Source organism: Calliopsis andreniformis, unplaced genomic scaffold (genome assembly GCF_051401765.1).
Source record: "Calliopsis andreniformis isolate RMS-2024a unplaced genomic scaffold, iyCalAndr_principal scaffold0039, whole genome shotgun sequence".
NCBI lineage: Eukaryota > Metazoa > Arthropoda > Insecta > Hymenoptera > Andrenidae > Calliopsis > Calliopsis andreniformis.
In genome coordinates this window covers 5,333,610-5,347,455 of record NW_027480448.1, presented here as the reverse complement: position 1 = coordinate 5,347,455, position 13,846 = coordinate 5,333,610, and positions in this window count along the sequence as shown.

Below are 13,846 nucleotides of genomic sequence, written 5' to 3'. Positions count from 1 at the left end.
AATCCTCAATCCACAATCTTCAACCTTCAATACTCAATTATCAATCTCCAATCCTAGATCCTCAATCCTCAATCCTCAATCCTCAATCCTCAATCCTCAAACCTCAATCCTCAATTCTCAGTCGTCAATCCTCAGTCATCAATCCTCAATCTTCAATACTCAATCGTCAATCCTTAGTCCTCAATCCTCAATACTCAATCCTCGTTCCTCAAACCACAATCCTCAACCCTCAGTCTTCATCCTCAATCCTCAAACCTCAATCCTCAATCCTCAATCCTCAATCTTCAACCCTGAATCCTCAATCCTCAATACTCAATCCTCAACCTTCGATCCTCAATACTCAATCTTCAATCCTCAATCCTCAATCCTCAATCCTCAATCCTCAGGCATCAATACTCAATCTTCAATGCTCAGTCCTCAATCCTCAATCCTCAATCCTCATTCCCCAACCCTCAGTCCTCATTCCTCAAACCTCAATCCTCAACCCTCAGTCCTCATACTCAATTCTCAATTCTCAATCCTCAATACTCAATCCTCAATCTTCAATCATCAATAATCAATCTCCAATCCTCAATACTCAATCCTCGATCCTCAATCCTCAGGCATCAATACTCAATCTTCAAAACTCAATCCTCAACCCTCAATCCTCAATCCTCAATACCCAAACCTCAATCCTCAATCCTCAATATTCAATCATCAATACTCAATCTTCAATCCTCAATCCTCAATCCTCAATCCTCAATCCTCAATCCTCAATCCTCAATCCTCAATCCTCAGTCCTCAATCCTCAATCCTCAATCCACAATCCTCAACCTTCAATACTCAATAATCAGTCTCCAATCCTAGATCCTCAATCCTCAATCCTGAATCCTCAATCCTCAATCCTCATTCTTCAATCCTCAATACTTAATCCTCAATCTTCAATCCTCAATCCTCAATCCTCAATCCTCAATCCTCAATATTCAATCATCAATACTCAACCTTCAATCCTCAATCTTCAATCCTCAATACTCAATCTTCAATCCTCAATCCTCAATCCTCAATCCTCAATCCTCAATCCTCAATCCTCAGGCATCAATACTCAATCTACAATATTCAATTCTCAATCCTTAATACTCAATCCACAATCATCAACCTACAATACTCAATACTCAATCTTCAATCCTCAATCCTCAAACCTCAATCCTCAATCCTCAATCCTCAATCCTCAATATTCAATCCTCAATACTCAATCTTCAATCATCAATCCTCAATCCTCAATTCTCAGTCGTCAATCCTCAGTCATCAATCCTCAATCTTCAATACTCAATCGTCAATCCTTGGTCCTCAATCCTCAATATTCAATCATCAATACTCAATCTTCAATGCTCAATCCTCAAACCTCAATCCTCAATCCTCATTCTTCAATCCTAAATACCCAATCCTCAATCTTCAATCCTCAATCCCCAATACTCAATTCTCAATCCTCAATCCTTAATCCTCAGACCTCAAACATCAATATTCAACCCTCAGTCCTCGTCCTCAATCCGCAACCCTCAACCCTCAGTCCTCAATATTCAATCATCAATATTCAATCTTCAATCCTCAATCCTCAATCCTCAATCCCCAATCCTCAATCCTCAATCTTCAACCCTGAATCCTCAATCCTCAATACTCAATCCCCAATCTTCAATCCTCAATACTCAATCTTGAATCCTCAATCCTCAATCCTCAATCCTCAATATTCAATCATCAATACTCAATCTTCAATACTCAATCCTCAATCCACAATTCTCAATCCTCAATCCTCAATCCTCAATCCTCAATCCTCAATCCTCAATCCTCAATCCACAATCCTCAACCTTCAATACCCAATAATCAATCTCCAATCCTAGATCCTCAATCCTCAATCCTCAATTCTCAATCTTCAACCCTGAATCCTCAATCCTCAATACTCAATCCTCAATCCTCAATCCTCAATCCTCAATCGTCAATCTTCAATCCTCAACACTCAATCTTCAATCCTCAATCCTCAATCCTCAATCCTCAATCCTCAATCTTCAATCCTCAACACTAATCTTCAATCCTCAATCCTCCATCCTCAATCCTCAATCCTCATTCTTCAATCCTCAATACCCAATCCTCAATCTTCAATCCTCAATCCTCCATCCTCAATCCTAATTCCTCAATCCTCATTTTTCTATCCTCAATACCCAATCCTCAATTTCAATCCTCAATCCTCAATCCTCATTTCTCAATCCTCAATCCTCAACCCTCAGCCCTCATCCTCCATCCTCAATCCTCAATCCTCAATCCTCAATCTTCAATCCTCAATTCTCAATCTTCAGTCCTCGATCCTCAATCTTCAATCCTCAATCCTCAATCCTCAGGCATCAATACTCAACCTTCAATGCTCAATCCTCAATCCTCAATCCTCAATCTTCATTCCCAAACCCTCAATCCTCATTCCTCAAACCTCAATCCTCAACCCTCAGTCCTCATACTCAATACTCAATCTTCAATCATCATCCTCAATCCTCAAATCTCAGTCGTCAATCCTCAGTCAACAATCCTCAATCTTCAATACTCAATCGTCAATCCTTAGCCCTCAATCCTCAATCCTCAATCCTCGTTCCTCAAACATCAACCCTCAACCCTCAGTCTTCATCCTCAATCCTCAAACCTCAATCCTCAATCCTCAATATTCAATCATCAATACTCAATCTTCAATCCTCAATCCTCAAACCTCAATCCTCAATACCCAATACTCAATCTTCAATCCTCAATCCTCAGTCCTCAACCCTCAATCCTCAATCCTCATTCTTCAATCCTCAATACCCAGTCCTCAATCTTCAATCCTCTATCCTCAATCCTCAATTCTCAATCGTCAATCCTCAGTCCTCTGTCCTCAAACCTCAATCCTCAACCCTCAGCCCTCATCCTCCATCTTCAATCCTCTATCCTCAATCCTCAATCTTCAATCCTCAATACTCAATCTTCAATACTCAATCCTCAATCCTCAATCCTCATTCTTCAATCCTCAATACCCAATCCTCAATCTTCAATCCTCAATCCCCAATCCTCAATCATCAATCCTCAATCCTCAATCCTCACTCCTCAGTACACAATCCTCTATCCTCAATCTTCAATTCTCAATACTCAATCTTCAATCCTCATTCCTCAATCCCCAATCCTCAATCCTCAACCTTCAATCCTCAATACTCAATCTGCAATCCTCAATCCTCAATCCTCAATCCTCAATCCTCAATTCTCAATCCTCAATTCTGAATCCTCAATCTTCAATCCTCAATCCTCAGTCCTCAATACTCAATCCTCAATCTTCAATCCTCAACACTAATCTTCAATCCTCAATCCTCAATCCTCAATCCTCAATCCTCAATCCTCATTCTTCAATCCTCAATCCACAATCCTCAACCTTCAATACTCAATACTCAATCTTCAATCCTCAATCCTCAATCCTCAATCCTCAATATTCAATCCTCAATCCTCAATGCTCAATCATCAATACTCAATCTTCAATCCTCAACACTCAATCTTCAATCCTCAATCCTCAATCCTCAATCCTCAATACTCATTCTTCAATCCTCAATACCCAATCCTCAATCTTCAATCCTCAATCCTCAATCCTCAATCCTAATTCCTCATTCCTCATTCTTCAATCCTCAATACCCAATCCTCAATTTCAATCCTCAATCCTCAATCCTCATTTCTCAATCCTCAATCCTTAACCCTCAGCCCACATCCTCCATCCTCAGTACTCAATCCTCTATCCTCAATCTTCAATCCTCAATACTCAATCTTCAATCCTCATTCCTCAATCCTCAATCCTCAATCCTCAATATTCAATCCTCAATACTCAATCTTCAATCCTCAATCCTCAATCCTCAATCCTCAGTACTCAATCCTCAATCCTCAACCTTCAATCCTCAATACTCAATCTCCAATCCTAGATCCTCAATCCTCAATCCTCAATCCTCAATCCTCAATCCTCATTCTTCAATCCTCAATACCTAATCCTCAATCTTCAATCCTCAAACATCAATCCTCAATTCTCAATCCTCAATCGTCAGTCCTCAGCCGTCAAACCTCAATCCCCGACCCATAGCACTCATCCTCAATCCTCAGTCCTCAATCCTCAATCCCCAAACCTAAATCCTCTACCGTCAGTCCTCGTCCTCAATCCTCAAACCTCAATCCTCAATCCTCAATATTCAATCCACAATCCTCAACCTTCAATACTCAATAATCAATCTCCAATCCTAGATCCTCAATCCTCAATCCTCAACCCTGAATCCTCAATCCTCAATCCTCAATCCTCAATCCTCAATCCTCAGGCATCAATACTCAATCTACAATATTCAATCCTCAATCCTTAATACTCAATCCACAATCCTCAACCTACAATACTCAATACTCAATCTTCAATCCTCAATCCTCAATCCTCAATCCTCATTTCTCAATCCTCAATCCTCAACCCTCAGCCCTCATCCTCCATCCTCAATCCTCAATCCTCAATCCTCAATCCTCAATCTTCAATCCTCAATTCTCAATCTTCAATCCTCGATCCTCAATCATCAATCCTCAATCCTCAATCCTCAGGTATCAATACTCAATCTTCAATGCTCAATCCTCAATCCTCAATCCTCAATCCTCAATCCTCAACCCTTAGCCCTCATCCTCAATTCTCAATTCTGAATCCTCAATCATCAATCCCCAATCTTCAATCCTCAATCCTCAATCCTCAATCCTCAGTACGCAATCCTCAATCCTCAACCTTCAATCCTCAATACTCAATCTTCAATCCTCAATCCTCAATCCTCAATCCTCAGTACTCAATCCTCAATCCTCAACCTTCAATCCTCAATACTCAATCTTCAATCCTCAATACTCAGTCCTCAATCCTCAATACTCAATCTTCAATCCTCAATCCTGAATCCTCAATCTTCAATCCTCAATACTCAATCTGCAATCCTCAATCCTCAAACCTCAATCCTCAATCCTCATTCTTCAGTCCTCAATGCCCAATCCTCAATCTTCAATCCTCAATCCTCAATTCTCAATTCTCAACCCTCAATCCTTAATCCTCAGACCTCAAACATCAATATTCAACCCTCAGTCCTCGTCCTCAATCCACAACCCTCAATCCTCAGTCCTCAATATTAAATCATCAATATTCAATCTTCAATCGTCAATCCTCAATCCTCAATCCTCAATTCTGAACCCTCAATCTTCAATCCTCAATCCTCAATCCTCAATACTCAATCCTCAATCTTCAATCCTCAATCCTCATTCTTCAATCCTAAATACCCAATCCTCAATCTTCAATCCTCAATCCTCAATCCTCAATCCTCAATCCTCAATCTTCAATCCTCAACACTCAATCTTCAATACTCAATCCTCAATCCTCAATCCTCAATCCTCAATCTTCAATCCTCAATACTCAATCCTCAATCTTCAATCCTCAATCCTCAATCCTCAATCCTCAATCCTCAATCTTCAATCCTCAACACTCAATCTTCAATACTCAATCCTCAATCCTCAATCCTCAATCCTCAATCCTCAATCCTAATTCCTCAATCCTCATTCTTCAATCATCAATACCCAATCCTCAATTTCAATCCTCAATCCTCAATCCTCAATTCTCAATCCTCAGTCCTCAATCCTCTTTCCTCAAACCTCAATCCTCAACCCTCAGTCCTCATCCTCAATTCTCAATTCTCAATCCTCAATCCTCAATCCTCAATCTTCAATCCTCAACCTTCAATCCTCAATACTCAATCTTCAATCCTCAATCCTCAATCCTCAATCCTCAGTACTCAATCCTCAATCCTCAACCTTCAATCCTCAACCTTCAATCCTCAATACTCAATCTTCAATCCTCAATCCTCAATCCTCAATCCTCAGTACTCAATCCTCAATCCTCAACCTTCAATCCTCAATACTCAATCTTCAATCCTCAATACTCAATCCTCAATCCTCAATACTCAATCTTCAATCCTCAATCCTGAATCCTCAATCTTCAATCCTCAACACTCAATCTGCAATCCTCAATCCTCAAACCTCAATCCTCAATCCTCATTCTTCAATCCTCAATGCCCAATCCTCAATCTTCAATCCCCAATCCTCAATTCTCAATTCTCAACCCTCAATCCTTAATCCTCAGACCTCAAACATCAATATTCAACCCTCAGTCCTCGTCCTCAATCCACAACCCTCAATCCTCAGTCCTCAATATTCAATCATCAATATTCAATCTCCAATCCTCAATCCTCATTCCTCAATCCTCAATTCTGAACCCCCAATCTTCAATCCTCAATCTTCAATCCTCAATACTCAATCCTCAATCTTCAATCCTCAATCCTCAATCCTCAATCCTCAATCCTCAATCTTCAATCCTCAACACTCAATCTTCAATACTCAATCCTCAATCCTCAATCCTCAATCCTGATTCTTCAAACCTCAATACCCAATCCTCAATCCTCAATTCTGAACCCTCAATCTTCAATCCTCAATCCTCAATCCTCAATACTCAATCCTCAATCTTCAATCCTCAATACCCACTCCTCAATCTTCAATCCTCGATCCTCAATCCTCAATCCTAATTCCTCAATCCTCATTCTTGAATCATCAATACCCAATCCTCAATTTCAATCCTCAATACTCAATCCTCAATTCTCAATCCTCAGTCCTCAATCCTCATTCCTCAAACCTCAATCCTCAACCCTCAGTCCTCATCCTCAATTCTCAATTCTCAATCCTCAATCCTCAATCCTCAATCTTCAATCCTCAATAATCAATATCCGATCCTAGATCCTCAATCCCCAATCTTCAATCGTTAATGCTCAATCTTCAATCCTCAATCCCCAGTCATCAATCTTCAATCCTCAATGCTCAATCCTCAATCCTCAATCCTCAGTCCTCAATCCCCAATCCTCAATCCTCAAACCTCAATCCTCAACCGTCAGTCCTCGTCCTCAATCCTCAAACCTCAATCCTCAATCCTCAATCCTCATTCTTCAATCCTAAATACCCAATCCTCAATCTTCAATCCTCAATCCTCAATCCTCAATTCTCAATCCTCAATCCTTAATCCTCAGACCTCAAACATCAATATTAAACCCTCAGTCCTCGTCCTCAATACACAAGCCTCAATCCTCAGTCCTCAATATTCAATCATCAATATTCATTCTTCAATCCTCAATCCTCAATCCTCAATCCTCAATCCTCAATTCTCAATCTTCAACCCTGAATCCTCAATCCTCAATACACAATCCTCAATCTTCAATCCTCAATACTCAATCTTCAATCCTCAATCCTCAATGCTCAATCCTCAATACTCAATCTTCAATCCTCAACACTCAATCTTCAATCCTCAATCCTCAATCCTCAATCCTCAATCCTCATTCTTCAATCCTCAATACCCAATCCTCAATCTTCAATCCTCAATCCTCAATCCTCAATCCTAATTCCTCATTCCTCTTTCTTCAATCCTCAATACCCAATCCTCAATTTCAATCCTCAATCCTCAATCCTCATTTCTCAATCCTCAATCCTTAACCCTCAGCCCACACCCTCCATCCTCAGTACTCAATCCTCTATCCTCAATCTTCAATCCTCAATACTCAATCTTCAATCCTCATTCCTCAATCCTCAATCCTAAATCCTCAATATTCAATCCTCAATACTCAATCTTCAATCATCATCCTCAATCCTCAATTCTCAGTCGTCAATCCTCAGTCATCAATCCTCAATCTTCAGTACTCAATCCTCAATCCTTAGTCATCAATCCTCAATCCTCAATCCTCGTTCCTCAAACCACAATCCTCAACCCTCAGTCTTCATCCTCAATCCTCAAACCTCAATCCTCAATCCTCAATATTCAATCATCAATACTCAATCTTCAATCCTCAATCCTCAAACCTCAATCCTCAATCCTCATTCTTCAATCCTAAATACCCAATCCTCAATCTTCAATCCTCAATCCTCAATCCTCAATTCTCAATCCTCAATCCTTGATCCTCAGACCTCAAACATCAATATTCAACCCTCAGTCCTCGTCCTCAATCCACAACCATCAATCCTCAGTCCTCAATATTCAATCATCGATATTCAATCTTCAATCCTCAATCCTCAATCCTCAATCCTCAATCCTCAATACTCAATGTTCAACCCTGAATCCTCAATCCTCAATACTCAATCCTCAATCTTCAATCCTCAATCCTCAATCCTCAATCCTAATTCCTCAATCCTCATTCTTCAATCCTCAATACCCAATCCTCAATATAAATCCTCAATCCTCAATCCTCATTTCTCAATCCTCAATCCTCAACCCTCAGCCCTCATCCTCCATCCTCAATCCTCAATCCTCAATCCTCAATCCTCATTCCCCAACCCTCAGTCCTCATTCCTCAAACCTCAATCCTCAACCCTCAGTCCTCATACTCAATTCTCAATTCTCAATCCTCAATACTCAATCCTCAATCTTCAATCCTCAATAATCAATCTCCAATCCTCAATCCTCAATCCTCGATCCTCAATCCTCAGGCATCAATACTCAATCTTCAATACTCAATCCTCAACCCTCAATCCTCAATCCTCAATCCACAATCTTCAACCTTCAATACTCAATAATCAATCTCCAATCCTAGATCCTCAATCCTCAATCCTCAATCCTCAATCCTCAAACCTCAATCCTCAATTCTCAGTCGTCAATCCTCAGTCATCAATCCTCAATCTTCAATACTCAATCGTCAATCCTTAGTCCTCAATCCTCAATACTCAATCCTCGTTCCTCAAACCACAATCCTCAACCCTCAGTCTTCATCCTCAATCCTCAAACCTCAATCCTCAATCCTCAATCCTCAATCTTCAACCCTGAATCCTCAATCCTCAATACTCAATCCTCAACCTTCGATCCTCAATACTCAATCTTCAATCCTCAATCCTCAATCCTCAATCCTCAATCCTCAGGCATCAATACTCAATCTTCAATGCTCAGTCCTCAATCCTCAATCCTCAATCCTCATTCCCCAACCCTCAGTCCTCATTCCTCAAACCTCAATCCTCAACCCTCAGTCCTCATACTCAATTCTCAATTCTCAATCCTCAATACTCAATCCTCAATCTTCAATCATCAATAATCAATCTCCAATCCTCAATACTCAATCCTCGATCCTCAATCCTCAGGCATCAATACTCAATCTTCAAAACTCAATCCTCAACCCTCAATCCTCAATCCTCAATACCCAAACCTCAATCCTCAATCCTCAATATTCAATCATCAATACTCAATCTTCAATCCTCAATCCTCAATCCTCAATCCTCAATCCTCAATCCTCAATCCTCAATCCTCAATCCTCAGTCCTCAATCCTCAATCCTCAATGCACAATCCTCAACCTTCAATACTCAATAATCAGTCTCCAATCCTAGATCTTCAATCCTCAATCCTGAATCCTCAATCCTCAATCCTCATTCTTCAATCCTCAATACTTAATCCTCAATCTTCAATCCTCAATCCTCAATCCTCAATCCTCAATCCTCAATATTCAATCATCAATACTCAACCTTCAATCCTCAATCTTCAATCCTCAATACTCAATCTTCAATCCTCAATCCTCAATCCTCAATCCTCAATCCTCAATCCTCAATCCTCAGGCATCAATACTCAATCTACAATATTCAATTCTCAATCCTTAATACTCAATCCACAATCATCAACCTACAATACTCAATACTCAAGCTTCAATCCTCAATCCTCAAACCTCAATCCTCAATCCTCAATCCTCAATATTCAATCCTCTATACTCAATCTTCAATCATCAATCCTCAATCCTCAATTCTCAGTCGTCAATCCTCAGTCATCAATCCTCAATCTTCAATACTCAATCGTCAATCCTTGGTCCTCAATCCTCAATATTCAATCATCAATACTCAATCTTCAATGCTCAATCCTCAAACCTCAATCCTCAATCCTCATTCTTCAATCCTAAATACCCAATCCTCAATCTTCAATCCTCAATCCCCAATACTCAATTCTCAATCCTCAATCCTTAATCCTCAGACCTCAAACATCAATATTCAACCCTCAGTCCTCGTCCTCAATCCACAACCCTCAACCCTCAGTCCTCAATATTCAATCATCAATATTCAATCTTCAATCCTCAATCCTCAATCCTCAATCCCCAATCCTCAATCCCCAATCTTCAACCCTGAATCCTCAATCCTCAATACTCAATCCCCAATCTTCAATCCTCAATACTCAATCTTGAATCCTCAATCCTCAATCCTCAATCCTCAATATTCAATCATCAATACTCAATCTTCAATACTCAATCCTCAATCCACAATTCTCAATCCTCAATCCTCAATCCTCAATCCTCAATCCTCAATCCTCAATCCTCAATCCACAATCCTCAACCTTCAATACCCAATAATCAATCTCCAATCCTAGATCCTCAATCCTCAATCCTCAATTCTCAATCTTCAACCCTGAATCCTCAATCCTCAATACTCAATCCTCAATCCTCAATCCTCAATCCTCAATCGTCAATCTTCAATCCTCAACACTCAATCTTCAATCCTCAATCCTCAATCCTCAATCCTCAATCCTCAATCTTCAATCCTCAACACTAATCTTCAATCCTCAATCCTCCATCCTCAATCCTCAATCCTCGTTCTTCAATCCTCAATACCCAATCCTCAATCTTCAATCCTCAATCCTCCATCCTCAATCCTAATTCCTCAATCCTCATTTTTCTATCCTCAATACCCAATCCTCAATTTCAATCCTCAATCCTCAATCCTCATTTCTCAATCCTCAATCCTCAACCCTCAGCCCTCATCCTCCATCCTCAATCCTCAATCCTCAATCCTCAATCTTCAATCCTCAATTCTCAATCTTCAGTCCTCGATCCTCAATCTTCAATCCTCAATCCTCAATCCTCAGGCATCAATACTCAACTTTCAATGCTCAATCCTCAATCCTCAATCCTCAATCCTCATTCCCAAACCCTCAATCCTCATTCCTCAAACCTCAATCCTCAACCCTCAGTCCTCATACTCAATACTCAATCTTCAATCATCATCCTCAATCCTCAAATCTCAGTCGTCAATCCTCAGTCAACAATCCTCAATCTTCAATACTCAATCGTCAATCCTTAGCCCTCAATCCTCAATCCTCAATCCTCGTTCCTCAAACATCAACCCTCAACCCTCAGTCTTCATCCTCAATCCTCAAACGTCAATCCTCAATCCTCAATATTCAATCATCAATACTCAATCTTCAATCCTCAATCCTCAAACCTCAATCCTCAATACCCAATACTCAATCTTCAATCCTCAATCCTCAGTCCTCAACCCTCAATCCTCAATCCTCATTCTTCAATCCTCAATACCCAGTCCTCAATCTTCAATCCTCTATCCTCAATCCTCAATTCTCAATCGTCAATCCTCAGTCCTCTGTCCTCAAACCTCAATCCTCAACCCTCAGCCCTCATCCTCCATCTTCAATCCTCTATCCTCAATCCTCAATCTTCAATCCTCAATACTCAATCTTCAATACTCAATCCTCAATCCTCAATCCTCATTCTTCAATCCTCAATACCCAATCCTCAATCTTCAATCCTCAATCCCCAATCCTCAATCATCAATCCTCAATCCTCATTCCTCACTCCTCAGTACACAATCCTCTATCCTCAATCTTCAATTCTCAATACTCAATCTTCAATCCTCATTCCTCAATCCCCAATCCTCAATGCTCAACCTTCAATCCTCAATACTCAATCTGCAATCCTCAATCCTCAATCCTCAATCCTCAATCCTCAATTCTCAATCCTCAATTCTGAATCCTCAATCTGCAATCCTCAATCCTCAGTCCTCAATACTCAATCCTCAATCTTCAATCCTCAACACTAATCTTCAATCCTCAATCCTCAATCCTCAATCCTCAATCCTCAATCCTCATTCTTCAATCCTCAATCCACAATCCTCAACCTTCAACACTCAATACTCAATCTTCAATCCTCAATCCTCAATCCTCAATCCTCAATATTCAATCCTCAATCCTCAATGCTCAATCCTCAATACTCAATCTTCAATCCTCAACACTCAATCTTCAATCCTCAATCCTCAATCCTCAATCCTCAATCCTCATTCTTCAATCCTCAATACCCAATCCTCAATCTTCAATCCTCAATCCTCAATCCTCAATCCTAATTCCTCATTCCTCATTCTTCAATCCTCAATACCCAATCCTCAATTTCAATCCTCAATCCTCAATCCTCATTTCTCAATCCTCAATCCTTAACCCTCAGCCCACATCCTCCATCCTCAGTACTCAATCCTCTATCCTCAATCTTCAATCCTCAATACTCAATCTTCAATCCTCATTCCTCAATCCTCAATCCTCAATCCTCAATATTCAATCCTCAATACTCAATCTTCAATCATCATCCTCAATCCTCAATTCTCAGTCGTCAATCCTCAGTCATCAATCCTCAACCTTCAGTACTCAATCCTCAATCCTTAGTCATCAATCCTCAATCCTCAATCCTCGTTCCTCAAACCACAATCCTCAACCCTCAGTCTTCATCCTCAATCCTCAAACCTCAATCCTCAATCCTCAATATTCAATCATCAATACTCAATCTTCAATCCTCAATCCTCAAACCTCAATCCTCAATCCTCATTCTTCAATCCTAAATACCCAATCCTCAATCTTCAATCCTCAATCCTCAATCCTCAATTCTCAAACCTCAATCCTTGATCCTCAGACCTCAAACATCAATATTCAACCCTCAGTCCTCGTCCTCAATCCACAACCATCAATCCTCAGTCCTCAATATTCAATCATCGATATTCAATCTTCAATCCTCAATCCTCAATCCTCAATCCTCAATCCTCAATCCTCAATCTTCAACCCTGAATCCTCAATCCTCAATACTCAATCCTCAATCTTCAATCCTCAATCCTCAATCCCCAATCCTAATTCCTCAATCCTCATTCTTCAATCCTCAATACCCAATCCTCAATATAAATCCTCAATCCTCAATCCTCATTTCTCAATCCTCAATCCTCAACCCTCAGCCCTCATCCTCCATCCTCAATCCTCAATCCTCAATCTTCAATCCTCATTCCCCAACCCTCAGTCCTCATACTCAATTCTCAATTCTCAATCCTCAATACTCAATCCTCAATCTTCAATCCTCAATAATCAATCTCCAATCCTCAATCCTCAATCCTCGATCCTCAATCCTCAGGCATCACAACTCAATCTTCAATACTCAATCCTCAACCCTCAATCCTCAATCCTCAATCCACAATCTTCAACCTTCAATACTCAATAATCAATCTCCAATCCTAGATCCTCAATCCTCAATCCTCGTTCCTCAAACCACAATCCTCAACCCTCAGTCTTCATCCTCAATCCTCAAACCTCAATCCTCAATCCTCAATATTCAATCATCAATACTCAATCTTCAATCCTCAATCCTCAAACCTCAATCCTCAATCCTCATTCTTCAATCCTAAATACCCAATCCTCAATCTTCAATCCTCAATCCTCAATCCTCAATTCTCAAACCTCAATCCTTGATCCTCAGACCTCAAACATCAATATTCAACCCTCAGTCCTCGTCCTCAATCCACAACCATCAATCCTCAGTCCTCAATATTCAATCATCGATATTCAATCTTCAATCCTCAATCCTCAATCCTCAATCCTCAATCCTCAATCCTCAATCTTCAACCCTGAATCCTCAATCCTCAATACTCAATCCTCAATCTTCAATCCTCAATCCTCAATCCCCAATCCTAATTCCTCAATCCTCATTCTTCAATCCTCAATAC